We start from the raw sequence: 14934 nt of genomic DNA, 5'->3' as shown, positions 1-14934 counted from the left end.
CAGAAAGGGTCTAATGGGGCGGAGCGTAGGGCCAGCTGTGTGTGTCAGTCATTGGCAGAACTCCACCCCCGTGGGCGGTCCCGCCCCACCCCGCGGGGATTGGCTGCTCCGAGTCCAGTGCGTGTCTGTCAAGAAGCCCCAGCACGCAGGCGTAGTATGGCAGTGTTCATTGATTCTTTTCTGTACCCACACGTTGGTGAAGGCTGGGCACGGCAGGAGACCGAGCAGAGTATCCTGCATCCCAGGCTGAGCATAGCGCATTGAGCTGACGGCAGATCTGGTCTTTAGGATGGACCTGGCCGTCCTGTGTCCTGACAGACTTTCAGGCTCTGGAAGGGTCTCCTAGGCCGCCTGTGCCCTTCCTTGTAAAATCCACCTTTAGCAATAGCTATATATGAGCATTTAGTACACAATGAATATCGCATTACATTCAGGGGACAACTATGTAATTCAGTAATTTGTGATGAGACAATGTATAGGCACCAAATAAAGTCTATACGGCTCAAAGGTTTAAACCCAACAAATGGAATAATAAGTATATTAGAAAACCACTCGGAGAATTCTTTTTCTTTTTTTTTAGAGAGAGAGAGCGAGAGAGAGCGAGAGAGCACAAGTGGGGTGGGGGGGCGGTGGTGAGGGAGAGAGAGAGAGAATCTTAAGCAGGCTCTATGCCCTGTGAGGAGCCTGGATCAGGGCTCAAGGTGGGGCTCCACGCAGGGCTCAATCTCACGACCCTCAGATCATGACCTGAGCTGAAATGGAAAGAGAGATGCTTAACTAATTGAGCACTCAGGTGCTCCCACTCAGAGAATTCCTATACTAAAAGTAGAAGTGGCATTTGTGAGTAAAAAGCATGTTTAAATAATGTAGGTCTAAAAGTCATCGGAAGTAGCCCTGGCTTCGGCAGCACATATACTTAAGTGGAATGATACAGAGATTACCATGTCTCCTGCTCAAGGATGACATGCAAATTTGTGAAGTGTTCCATATTAAAAAAAAAAAGTCATCAGAAGTAAGAAGACATAAATAAAATCGAAGAAAAAAAAACCTGAAAAAAAAAATACAAGTACTCTGCATAAAAATGCATCAAATGTAAGGACAGTGGGTCCACAGAAGTGGGCCAGTTTAAGACCTACTGGCTTTCAGCAGATAAAATGGGAATAGTGTTTCTGGCCCTTGCTAAGTTTTGATCACAAAAACGTAACATGATTTCCTTGTACTTAAAGTAGGCCTCCTAACTCCAGAATTCTTACCATGGAAGGACCACCAGATTCCAGGCAAAGTTGCCCAGTTAAGTGGACTGCTCCCCCTGGCGTCATGAAGGGAGTGGCCGATCAGACCTTTAAGGGCCCACACACCTCTCCAGTTCCCACGAGAATAGTGCTGGGTGGGAGTTTGGGAGTAGAGGGAACAGTAAGAGAGTGGGGGAGCTTCTAGAAACTGTGAGACCATTTGTGTAGTGGCAGATGTTTGGGTCGGCGCAGAGTTGCTGGTCGATCTTGTGCAGGAGCATCTATGTGGTCCTTGTTGTTGGCTTCACTGCTCAAAGAACTTGAGATTTTAAAAAGACAACATCTCGCTCTTCAAGTGCTCACCGTTAACCTCAAAAGGAAAGCTGCTAGTTATCTTACCAGCAGAAATGGCTTTATCCTGGAATAGCAGAGAATTGCAATCCAGGACTAGCAAACCATGGCAAAAACACAGGCTAGTCCTCGGAACAAAGGAGAGGGCTACTCTTTTAGAGAGGAGAAGGGAGATTTGGGAAGGCCATTAAAAACAAAATGTTCACGGGAGTAAAGGGAGTTGAAGTGTCCTGACTTCTCATTGGCTGAGCTATGACCGTCTCTCATTGGCCAGGCTGTTGCTAGGAAACCATCCTTCCTCCTGCTGGGATAGTAAGGAAGTTGGTAAAGTAGGATGCACTTGCAAGGTGGTCTCTTCCTGTTGGATAAGATACAGTGGAGTAAAAGGACCCATTAAATAGCAAAACTAAAACGAAACTACGACACCTTCAAAAAACAAACAAACAAACAAAAAAAACTTCCCAAACTAAGACTTGGCAACAAATAAGAAAAATTCAAAAGGATAGTGACAGAAAGAAAAGAAGCACATGGAAAGGCATAATGTGCTCTCCAACAGAAATACTCAGTGTTATAAATGCATCGGGTCTCCAGATGTTAATGTATTCCAATAAAAATAACAATTTAACTTGTGGAATTTTTCAAGCTGGTTAAAAAGATTATGTGTAGGGGCGCCTGGGTTGCTCAGTCGTTAAGCGTCTGCCCTCGGCTCAGGTCATGATCCCAGGGTCCTGGGATCGAGCCCCGCATCGGGCTCCCTGCTCAGCGGGAAGCCCGCTTCTCCATCTCCCCCTCCTCCTGCTTGTTTTCCCTCTCTCGCTGTGTCTCTGTCTGTCAAATAAATAAAATCTTAAAAAAAAAAAAAAGAGAAAGATTATGTGTAAAAATAACTTGAATAGCAAGGAACCTTGAAAATAATTGTGGGTGGGCTAGCCTGTCAGATATTAACATTTCTTATAAAGTTAATGTTAAAACTGTTCGGTTTGGCAAATAAGTATATAGTCTTATCAATATAATTTAATATAAAATCTAGAAGTAGGCCCTGGGATGGTTAATTTTATGTGTCTTCTAGGGGGAGCCCAGTGGAAGGCTCCGACCCCCAGTCCCTAGGCCCGTGTCCGGGGGAGCACGAAGCTCACGGAGTTCCATCACCTGCAGGCTTCCGGGGCTCCAGGGTCTGTCGGGGGCCGGGGGGGGGGGTGAGGGTTGTTGTCAGTGCAGGGGCCCAGGAGGTCCTGACCTATGGCCATGGGCAGAAACCGTTCCAGGATCCTCTCCTCAGCCACGGACAGCCCCAGTCTTCCAGAGCTCCAACAGCCTCTGCTGGTGGGTGTGGCCTGTGGGCCCCATGTCCAGAAGCCTGGTGGGCCCGAGTTGGGGCCTCTCTTTTGAGCGACAGTCTTTTCACAGTGTCTGAGGGTTTGGCAGTCCCTATCACTATCTCTTCCCTCTGTGAGCACTGGCCTGGGAGAGCCAGGGCCCCCTGACCTTGAGGATGCACCATCCAGTGACAGCAACTCAGACTGGGATGGGGCAGCCTTTTCTCCTTCCTCCTACAGTTACAGGGTTTCAGGGGTCTTGTCTCACGGAGTCCAAGAATGAATCTTCCCAACACAAAAGGGTGAAGCAAAGTGAAAGCTTATTAAGTGAAGGTGAGAACAGAAAGGAAAGAAAAATCTCTCTAGAGTGAGAGGGTTCCTGAGTGGGTTGCTAATGAGGGCTTCTAGTGGCAGTCTTTTATTGAGAACCGACCAGGAAGCTTGTGGCCTTGAGACTCTTGTGCCATCTTGGTTTGTCCCCCTATCCCTTGTTCTGCTCTGTCTCAGCATCTCCACCTGCCAGGAATAGTTTCAGAGCCTAGTGAGGGGAGTCAGGGGCCTCCTGTCTCTCCCTGCGTACACCGTCACCTCTTCCCTGCTCCCAGAACAGGACCTGTGGGCAGAAAGAGCTGTACTGGGATTGTGAGGAGTGACTGATCATACTTTTTAATTAGTAGGGGTGAGGGATAGCACAAGTCTCCAAGGAATCTGGAAGCGAGGCTCTTAGGACCTTGAGGGGCCAGCTGCTGGCAAGACAAGGTTACTTCTAGTCTTCAGTAAAACATAAACATTAAGGCACTAAAGTGGCCGTGAGTTCCTTGAGGAAGGTCACGCTCCGCATGTTTCAAGTATCCATCTGTGGGCTGCAAGCTGTAAGGAGATTTAATTTAAGCTACATTTCTTTTGCTTTTGTTTCCTACATCACTACCCCCATGACCACCTGACCATCTCGGCTTGGCTGTCTTCTTTATGCAGTGCTGTTTCTGGCCTGTGGTTCACCGTTGCCTTCTGCCTGGCCTGGAAGGTCAGTCTGTGGGTGGGGCTGGGAGGCAGCTGGAAATAAAAGAGAAAAGGGCATTTAAAACAAAAGAAAACAGGGGCACCTGTGTGGCTTAGCCAGTTAAGTGGCTGCCTTCGGCTCAGGTCATGATGCCAGGGTTCTGGGATGGAGCCCTGCCTGGGCTCCCTACTGAGCAGGGAGCTTGCTTCTCCCTCTCCCTCTCCCTCTGCCAAGCATGCTCTCTCTCTTAAATAAATAAAATCTTTAAAACAAAAGAAAACAAAACACAGGTGCTATGCCTGGGGGGAAACAAAGGTGGAGAGAAGGTTCTGCTAAGGGGAAAACGAGGTGTGTTTCAGAGTGAAAGCCCAGAGTGGTGGTTAAGAACCTGAGCTTAAATCCTAGGTCTCACACACTCTGGAAGATTTTTGGGCAAGCCACTTAATCCTTGTGCCTCATTTTCCTCACCTGTAAAATGGGAATAATTCCCACTTCTGGGTCAACATGAGGTTCAAATGAGTTAAAACAGTGGCATATAGTAATATATGTATATTTTCATTAGCTACTGGGTCTCCACTGTGCCCAACTGTGCCTGACCCACAGTAGCTGCTCTTGGTTTTTGGAATCTGTACCTGAGTACGCGGGTGTGCCGGTGTGGGAGGGGCTAGGGGAAGGGTCTGGGGATGTGGACAGCGGGGTGGGATGAGGGGCTGCTTGAGTCACCGCTCCCCAGGACCTCCACAGACCAACGAGGCTTGGGCCAAGGGGGGATGCCCGGGGGGCAGAGGTTATACAAGCAGACTGGTCCTGTAGTCCTTTGGCCTCCGGGTTGTGATATAGATATGCATACTCATGAAGAATCAAGGATATGGGAGTGGCTGTGTCTCCCAGCAGGCAGTTTCTCACTGAGGCTGCATGGTCTCGGAGAGCCACGTGCATGACCCAGGGTCTTTGGCCTTTGAACACCCTGCCAAGTGTGGATTCCGTGCCGTGGAATAATCTTGAGCCTCACACTGATTCAATGAGCCATAATTTCCTTACCAGCCTCACATTTGGTCTCTGCTCTTTGTAAAGGAGAGAGAAGAGACTGGAAAATGAGCCAGTTTGTTCTTTGGGGATGGGTGATTAATGTGGGGGGGGCAGGTGTGACTCCGGGGCTCCCTCCTCCCAGGGACACGAGTGAGGTCTGTGTGCCTTCCAGTCTCTGAGATGCAAAGACCCAATGTCCTAGGCAGGAGCCTTGAGTTTCCCACCAACAGCAAAATTGCTTTTTCAGCAAGTGGAAGAGCATCTTGCCATCATGGGAGAACAGCAAGAGCACTGGATGGGTGGCTGCAGCCCCTGATTCTAAGTGACCCCTTCCTTCCTTGGGCTTCAGATTCCACAGCCCTGCAGTCAGTCACCAGTGATGCGGAATCTGCTGCTTTCCCAGCCTGGCACCTCTTCTCACGTCCAAGTCCAGCAGCTCAGCTTGCCTTTGGGAACCACATCTCACCTGCCTCCCATCCAAACAGTTCCAGAGGGCAGACCCTACTTTCCACCCACCTCAGAGATGGGCGTATGATGCAAGTCTACCCAACCCCTTGCTCTATCTTCTGGGTGCTCTGATGGCTTCAGGGATGAGAATGTGACTGAAGCCAGGCCAAAGACCCTTAAAGCCATGACTTTTCATGGAACCCAAGGGAAAGAGAAACCCTTCCCAGTAGAATGGATGGTGAGTGGGAGTCAGCCTGGAGTTGTGGGAGGCCCCAGATGCAGTGAGAGAGACTGTGCCTGGGAATGGGGCCACCCCAGAGCACTTAGCAGGATGGAGCGTTGGAGAGGGTCCAGGTCACATTGTGAGAGTGTGAGCCCCTGGGCCTGCCAGGTCCAAACACACTCTTGTCTCCTAATGTATTTCTACCATTAAAAAATAATAACTTCTTTTACTTCAGTAAGTGTTTCCAGTCCCTTGCCATCCAAAAACAGCTAGGTGACACATCAGGATCAACAATCCCTGAGACTCCCCGTGCATGGTGTCCTCACCGGGCAGGGCATGGCTGGGGGAGAGGAAGACAGTGAGTGGGGTCAGGTCTCAGGGCAGCTCCAGAACAGTTCTGTCCCTGTTCCTTCTCTGTCCTGGGAGAGGAAAACCCCAGAACAGTGAGAGGAGAACCAGCAGGAGGAAGAGGCCCTGGGTGGCTAATTGGTCTGCCTGTTTTTTCCTTATTTTAGGGTCCATTTTGTTATTGTGCATTCTTATTAGGAAATCACCCATTTCCTCTAGGCTTCCTGTCTGATGCAATAGGTTTCTCTTATTTGGCCTTTAAATTCTACTCTCTTTCTATTTTTCTTCAGAATTGTCACAATTAATGAACAAATATTGATACGTTATTATTTACTAAAGTCCATACTTTTTTTTTTTTTTAAAGATTTTAGTTATTTATTTGACAGAGAGAGAGAGGGAACACAAGCAGGGGGGAACAGCAGAGGGAGAGGGAGAAGCAGGCTTCCCACAGAGCAAGGAGCCCGATGCAGGGCTCGATCCCAGGACCCTGGGATCATGACCTGAGCCGAAGGCAGACGCTTAACGACTGAGCCACCCAGGCGCCCCTGGTGTAGCAATTCTTCTATCAGACAAATTAGATTTTAAGCTAAAGACTGTAGTAAGAGACACAGAGGGACACTATATCATACTTAAAGGGTCTATCCAACAAGAAGATCTAACAATTGTAAATATCTGTGTCCCCAACATGGGAGCAGCCATCTACATAAACCAACTGTAAACCAAAATAAAGAATCATATTGATAATAATATTTTAATAGTAGGAGACCTCAACACCCCACTCTCAGCAATAGACAGATCATCTAAACAGAAGATCAACAAAGAAACAAAAGCTTTGAATGACACATTGGACCAGATGGACTTCATAGATATATACAGACCATTCCACCCTAAAACAACAGAATACTCATTCTTCTCGAATGCACACTGAACTTTCTCCAGAAAAGACCACATACTGGGTCACAAATCAGGTTTCAACCAATACCAAAAGACTGAGATTATTCCCTGCGTTATTTTCAGACCACAGTGCTTTGAAACTGGAACTCAATCACAAGAAAAAATTTGGAAGGAATTCAAACACTTGGAAGCTAAAGAACATCCTGCTAAAGAACATCTCGGTCAACCAGGAAATCAAAGAAGAACTTAAACAATTCATGGAAAGCAATGAGAACATAAACACATTGGTCCAAAACCTGTGGGATACTGCAAAGGCAGTCCTAAGGGGGAAATACATAGCCATCCAAGCCTCACTCAAAAAAGTAGAAAAATCCCGAATGCACAAGTTAACCTTACACCTAAAGGAACTGGAGAAAGAACAGCAAATAAAACCTAAACCAAGCAGGAGAAGAGAAATCATAAAAATTAGAGCATAGATGAATGAAATAGAAACCAGAAAAACAGTAGAGCAGATCAATGAAACTAGAAGCTGGTTCTTTGAAAGAATTAATAAGATCAATAAACCTCTGGCCAGACTTATCCAAAAGAAAAGAGAAAGGACCCAAATGAATGAAAGGGGAGAGATCACAACCAATACCAAGGAAATACAGACAATTGTTAGAACATATTATTAGCAACTATATGCCAACAAATTAGGCCATCTGGAAGAAATGGATGCACTCCTGGAAACTTATAAACCACCAAGATTGAAACAGGAAGAGGTAGAAAATCTGAACAGACCAATAACCAGCAAGGAAATTTGAAGCAGTGATCAAAAACCTCCCAAAAAAACAGGAATCCAGGGACAGATAGCTTCCCAGGGGAGTTCTACCAAACATTTAAAGAAGAAATAATACCTATTCTACTGAGGCTGTTTCAAAAAATATGAATGGAAGGAAAACTTCCAAACTCATTCCATGAGGCCAGCATTACCTTGATCCCCAAACCAGACAAGGACCCCACCAAAAAGGAGAATTACATACCAATATCCCTGATGAACATGGATGCCAAAATACTCACCAAGATCCTAGCCAATAGGATCCAATGGTACATGAAAAGGATTATTCGCCACAGCAGGGTGGGATTTATTCCTAGGATGCAAGGGTAGTTCAACATTTGGAAATCAATCAACATCATAGAGCACATTAATAAATGAAAAGACAAGAACCATATGATCCTTTCAATGGATGCAGAAAAAGCATTTGACAAAATACAACATTCTTTCTTGATTAAAACTCTTCAAAGTACAGGGATAGAGGGAACATACCTCAACATCATGAAAGTCATCTATGAAAAGCCCACAGCGAATATCATTCTCAATGGGGAAAAACTGAGAGCCTTTCCCTTAAGGTAAGGAACACGACAGGGATGCACACTGTCACCACTATTGTTCAACATAGTACTAGAAGTCCTAGCAACAGCAATCAGACAACAAAAATAAATAAAAGGCATCTGAATTGGCAAAGAACAAGTCAAACTCTCTCTCTTTGCACATAACATGATACTTTTTGTGGAAAACCCGAAAGACTCTACCCAAAATTGCTAGAACTCATACAGGAATTCAACAAAGTGGCAGGATATAAAATCAATGCACAGAAATCAGTTGCATTTCTATACATTAACAATGAGACTGAAGAAAGAGAAATTGAGGAATCAGTCCTATTTACAATTGCACCAAAAAATCATAACATACCTAGGAATATACCTAACCAAAGAGGTAAAGTATCTATACTCTAGAAACTACAGAACACTTATGAAAGAAATTGAGGAAGACACAAAAAGATGGAAAAACATTGCATGCTCATGGATTAGAAGAATAAACATTGTTAAAATGTCTATGCTGCCCAAAGCCATCTACACAATCAAAGCAATCCCTACTAAAATACCACCAACATTTTTCACAGACCCTAAAATTTGTATGGAACCGGATTAGACCCTGAATCACCAGGGGACTGTTGAAAAAGAAAACCAAAGCTGGGGGCATCACAATGCCTGACTTCAAGCTCTATTTCAAAGCTGTGATCATCAAGGCAGCATGGTATTGGCACAAAAACAGACACATAGATCAGTGGAACAGAATAGAAACCTCCGAAATGGATCCTCAACTCTACAGTCAACTAATCTTCGACAAATCAGGAAAAAATATCCAATGGAAGAAAGACAATCTTTTCAATAAATGATGCTGGGAAAATTGGACAGCCACATGCAGAAGAATGAAACTGGACCATTCTCTTACACCATACACAAAGACAAACTCAAAATAGATGAAAGACCTCAATGTGAGACAGGAATCCATCAAAATCCTAGAGGAGAACACAGGCAGCAACCTCTTCGACCTTGGACACAGCAACTTCTTGCAAGACACATCTCTAAAGGCAAGGGAAACAAAAGCAAAAATGAACTATTGGTACTTCATCAAAATGAAAAACTTCTGCACAGCAAAGGAAACAGCTGATAAAACTAAAAGACAACCCATGGAATGGGAGAAGATAATGGCAAATGACACTACAGACAAAGGGCTAGTATCCAAGATCTGTAAAGAACTCAAACTCAACACCCAAAGAACAATAATCCAGTCAAGAAATGGGCAGAAGAGACATTTCTCTAAAGAAGACATACAGATGGCCAACAGACACATGAAAAAATGCTCCACATCACTCGGCATCAGGGAAATACAAATCAAAACCACAATGAGTTACCACCTAGCGTTGACGAGGATGTGGAGAAAGGGGAACCCTCTTGCACTATTGGTGGGAATGTAAGCTGGTGCAGCCACTCTGGAGAACAGTATGGAGGGGGAGTCGGATCAGATAGCTGGGAGGTTGTGACGCCGTGTTGGTGGACCGTCGCTCATGATGGCAGCTTGCTCCAGGGACAGGGACTGGGCTCTCCTCCCTGGCCAGCCCTCCTGCTGCAGATGTGATCAGAGAGTTGCTTCCTGTTTGGTTCTCGAGCCCTCGGCTCAGCAGGGTGGTTGGTGGGAAGCGGCCCACACGCGGCATTATCGATTCTTGCGCAGTGTGCCCCCTGCTTCCTCAGAGGAGGCAGAGCAGATGTCCTGTGCCTGGTGTCTGTGAATTCAGCCGGCAGAAGCACTTCTTCCAGAGCCACACCCCTGAGAAATCCTCTCTCCACGTTCCTGTGCTGTGTGCAAGAGGTCACTTTTCATTTGGAAATGAAATCTTAGCTCCTCTGTTCAGATCTGAGGCCACACGAGACACCAGTCTCCATGAAGGTCTAGTTCTGGGTGGGGCCTGATGTGCGAGACTGAGGCTGAGCCTGGGCGGCCTGCTGACGCTGCTGCAGGCTCTTTCCTGAAAAATGTGCAGCAAAGCCTGGTTTGTGATGACGTCACAGGAAAGAGGGACAGGTGCACCACTCTGCATGACCACAGGAGGATTCCGGACTTCAATCACAGGTGGTTGGTGCAGGGAGGAGAGATGTTTGTTTCCCAGGACCTTGGCCAAAGGGAGATTTGGGTCATGGGATGGGTCTCTGCTCAGCTTTCTCAGATGAGCACCTCAGGCAAGGAGAGGAAGTGTGTGTGCTCACCTGTAATCGAGGAAAGTGTCTGGTTTCAGGTCTCATGGGCAGGTGGAGTCCTCGTATGGCTCATTTTCCTGATGGTGTTCAGGGTGCAGTAGGTGGACCCCCTTGTCCCGGGCATCCTGGCTGTGCAAGAGCTCTGGGGCACCTTTTCCCCGGGGCTTTGGACCAGGAAATCAGAGGTAGTCCGTGGTGAAACCATCCGTGTAGGCCTCCGTTTCTGCCCTGCCGAGATGGACTGGTGACTGTGATAAGTTCTATATGTGGAAATATAGAGCAGGAGACAGGGCTGGCATGCTGAAGGGGAGGTGGGGGTGGTGCTTGCCATTCACGTAGGGGCCAGGTGGGACTTCACTAGGAAGGTGATCCTTGAGTCAAGATCTAAAGAAGGTGAGTGATATCACATCAAGCGCATTCTAAACGGAAGGGAAAGCGTGTGCAAAGGCCCCGGGGCAGGAGCATACCAGGTATGTCCAGGAGCAGCAAGAAGACCCTGTGACCACAGGAGACAGCTTAGGACATGGCCTCAGGGAGGGGACAGAGGGAGACAGAAAGTCACTGCAGGGCTGTGACCCCATGGGACCCTGTTTCACTGGGCCTTCCTGGCTACAGTGCTGAGAACAGGTGACAGAGGGTTGAGGATGGGCAAGGGAGGTCCATGATGAAGCTTTTCCAGGAACTCAGGCAAGAGATGGGCTCCAGTGTGGGCCAGACAGGTGGTCTCGGAAGAAGTGGTTAGTCCTATTCTGAGTACATTTTGAAGATGGAGCTCACAGGATTTGCCAATGGATTAGATATTGGGAGTGGCAGAAAGGAGGAATTGGGGTAACTCCCAGCTGTGGTTTGTTGTCCTGAGGAAGGGGAAGGAGGAGGTTTCTGGGGGTAGGAGGTAGTCCGTGTTCCCCATGCTGAGGAAGGTGCCTCTCACGGTGGATCTGCTGATGCGTGTGTCCGGGAGAACATCTAACATCTCCTCCCTCAGCAACTTTCAAGTACAAGTATCCCCCACTTTTTAAAAGTTCATGGTAAGACATTTGGGTTTTTTGAAAGATCTACGTCATTACTCGGCTTCAGTAACAGGAAGAAACCTGAAGAGGATTTCCCTCTTATGAAAGAAGTCGAAAAGTGAGCCTCGCGTTCAGCATCTCTTTTGCGGGGAACCACTGCAGAGGCAGCCTGCACCCCAACCAGCTCCTTCCTGGGAACCGCTCTCTGCGTCCAGCCCTCAGCACTTTGAATCGTGTCTGTGAGCATCTGCTGTTTCATCTCCATTTATTTTGGGCATCCCTTAGGAAGTTGTGCCCTGAGGCCTAGGAAAAGCCAAAGAGAAGTCATTTTTGGAGTGTGAGCATGCTCACTATTTTTTCTGTATAAATGAATGGTAATTCCTCCTTTGGTTTACACCATTTCTGCTGTGAAAGGTTTCCTAGGAACACTGTACTTTCAAATAGCGGGGGGACCTGTACCCCATCCTGCAGGGTTAGCTTTAGTCTCCATGCTGCAGAAAACGTTCTATGACTTACGCATTTTATCACTCAAACATGTGCCTTTGACCACCTTCCCACGTGCCCCCCCATCCCCGAACCTGGCAACCACCCATCTGTTCTCAGTATCTATGCGTTCATCATTTTTGTTTCCGTGTGGAATGTCCATGACAGCACCTGATATTTGTCTTTCTGTGTCTGAGTTACTTAGCATAATGCTCCCAAGGTCTCTGTTTCGATGTCTGGTTACTGTGAATAATGCTGCAGTGAACATGCATCTGTCTTTTCGAGGTAGTGTTTTTGTGTTCTCCAAAGAAATCCACTCAGTAGAGCCATTCCTGGGTCATGTGATAGTTGTATTCATTTTTTCAGGAAACTCCATACTGTTTGTCACAGTGGCTGCACCAGTTTACATTCCCACCAACAGTGCACAGTGTCCCCTTGTCTATACACCCTTGACCACACCTGGTGTCTGTCTCTGGGATGATTGCCGTCCCTACAGTTGTGAGATGATAGCTGATTGTGGTTTTGACATAGGTTTTCCTGATGATGATTAGTGATGTTGAACAACTTTTTCTGTGTCTGTTGGCCATGTGGGTGCCATCTTTGGAAAGTATATATTCACATATTCTCCCCATTCTTTGTACAGGTCTTTTTTGTTTGTGTCTTTTGATTTGTAGGAGTGTTTTGTGTATTTTGGATATTAGTTTCTTCTCCCACATATGATGTGCAGATTGTTTTTTCTCATTGGGTAGGTCGCCTTTTAAGTTTTGATGGTTTCTTTTGCCACATAGAAATTTTTGTTTGATATCGTTCCACTTGTTTATTTTTGCATTTGTTGCCTTTGCTTTTGGTGTCCGATCTAAAAGACTCTTTGCCAAAACCAATGTGGAGACACTTACTACCTGTGTTTTCTTCTCGGAGGTTTATGGGTTCAGGTTTTATATTCAAGTCATTCATCCATTTAAAATTTTTATGTGTGCTGTAAGAAAGTGATCTAGTTCCATTCTTCTGCATTTAGTGTCCAGTTTTCCAGTACCGTTCACTGAAGAGACAGTCCTTTCTCCATTGTATATTTTCCGCTCTTGTGTCGTAAGTTAAGACCATATATGTGTGGGTTAGTTTCTCAGGTTTCTTTTTGTTCTTCTTCTCCTCCTCCTCTTCTCTTCCCCTTCCTCCTTCCCCTTCCTCTTCCCCTTTTCCTCCTTCTCGTCCTCCTTTATTTTTTTGTTTTACAGTTTATTTTTTGGGAAAGTATTTTTCTTGTTGGAATATATGCAGTGTGGACTTTATTGATTACATGTTCATACTATTTGTTAGGACATTTCTCTGACATGTGTGTTTTTGTCAATGAGTTGCTGGATCTATAGCTTTCAACAGGTTTAACATTTGGGCAGAACTACTCAATAAATGTTATATTCTTCCATCAGATAAGGGATTGTGTCTGGTCGTCTTTTGTGATGCAATCAGTTGTGTTGATTGATATCTCTGTTTCCTTTTCCATGATAGGTTTATTAAAGCGATTTTAATATTTCTTAAAAACATGGATTCTAAATCATCCTTATTTAATAATATATATTTATATAAAACAAGTTTAAAGAAATGCATTTATTGGCATCAGCTGTTGAAAGAGGACATAAATATTAATTCCCATTCAGAGTTAATAATAATTGTATCAGAACTAAGTTTAAATATACCTTTAATGTACCGACTCTATGAATAAACTTTGCCAAAAGTGCTATGATTATCATTTTCTGATAATGCACAAATGCACAAAAGAGCTTTCTCTTCTGTTCCACTGAGCTGTGTTTCTAGGCCAGTACCATACAGTTTCGATGACTACAGCTTTGTCATCTTGCTTGAAATGCGGGAGTGTGGTGACTCCTGCTCTCTTCTTCTTTCTCCCGATTGCTCTGGGTATTTGGTGTCTTTTGTGATTCCATAAGAATTTTAGGACTGTGTTCTATTTCTTTGAATAATGCCACTGGAATTCAGATAGGGATTTCATCACATCTGTAGATCGCTTTGGTTGCGATGGACATGCTAACATGATTACTCTTCGGTTAACGAGCATGGCGTATGCTTCCATTTATTTGTGTCGTCCTCCGTTTCTTTGACTCATACATCCCCTGTCAACACACCCGTGTTTTTCCTTCCTTTTCCAACATGTGTTCAGTGTACCAGCTCTTTCTCATTCTTGGTTACTTTTAATTTTAGATTTTTTTTTCTTGATGCAATTGTAAATGGCATCGCCTTCTTATTTTCTGTTTGTGAAGGTTTGTCATCGGTACACAGAAATGCAACAAGTTGGGGCGCCTGGGTGGCTCAGTCAGTTAAGCGTCTGCCTTTGGCTCAGGTCATGATCCCGGGGTCCTGGGATCGAGACCCACACTGGGCTCCCTGCTCAGTGGGGAGTGTGCTTCTCCCTCTCCCTCTCCCATGTACCCTGCTTGTGCTGTCTCTCTCTCTGTGTCAAATAAATAAATAAAATCTTGAAAAAAAAGAAATGCAACAGGTCTCTGTATATTGACTTTGTATTCTGCAGCTTTACTGAATTTGTTTATTCTAACAGTTTTTTGGTGGAATCTTTAGGGACTTCTATATATAGTATTATGTCATTTGCAAATACTGACAGTTTTCCTATTTGGATTTCATCTTTTCTTTTTCTTTCTTTCTTCCTTTTTGTCTAATTGCTTTGGCTAGGGCTTTCAATACTGTGTTGAATGAAAGTGATGAGAGTGGGCATCTTTGCCTTGTTTTTGATCTTAGTGGAAATGTTTTCAGCTTTTCATCCTTGAGTATGATGTCAGTTGTGAACTTTTCATATATGGACTTTGTTGTCTTGAGGTGTTCCCTCTGTACCCAGATGGTTTAGAGTTTTTATCACAAATGCATATTGAACCTGTCAAGTATTTTTGTTGAGGTACAGCTGAATGTGGGGGCTCGCTGGGATAGGCATGCAGATGTCTCCAGGTCATAGACCTTTCCGTAGTTCCACATGGCGCGGGATCCTTCTGGGTGGAGG

General features: G+C 45.4%; 1 protein-coding gene and 1 non-coding gene across 2 annotated transcripts in view; one reads left to right on the top strand and one right to left on the bottom strand.

The window, feature by feature from the left end:
• Positions 1-9194, bottom strand: part of PRDM7 (PR/SET domain 7) — a 28883-nt gene extending 19689 nt beyond the window's left edge. The window contains exons 1-2 of the mRNA XM_035024496.1: positions 9153-9194; positions 3840-3952 (exon numbers count right to left, since the gene is read on the bottom strand). The gene's annotated coding sequence lies outside the window, so the exon portion shown is untranslated. The remainder of the gene's footprint in view (positions 1-3839; positions 3953-9152) is intronic.
• LOC118023906 lies at positions 892-994 on the top strand. The gene has a single exon (XR_004682929.1). It is a non-coding gene; the product is annotated as a U6 spliceosomal RNA (small nuclear RNA).
• Positions 9195-14934: the final 5740 nt, after the last annotated feature.

This window comes from Mirounga leonina, unplaced genomic scaffold, assembly GCF_011800145.1.
Source record: "Mirounga leonina isolate KUSES-001 unplaced genomic scaffold, KU_Mleo_1.0 Mir_180, whole genome shotgun sequence".
Taxonomy (NCBI): Eukaryota; Metazoa; Chordata; class Mammalia; order Carnivora; family Phocidae; genus Mirounga; species Mirounga leonina.
This window is presented reverse-complemented; position numbering and strand designations above follow the sequence as displayed.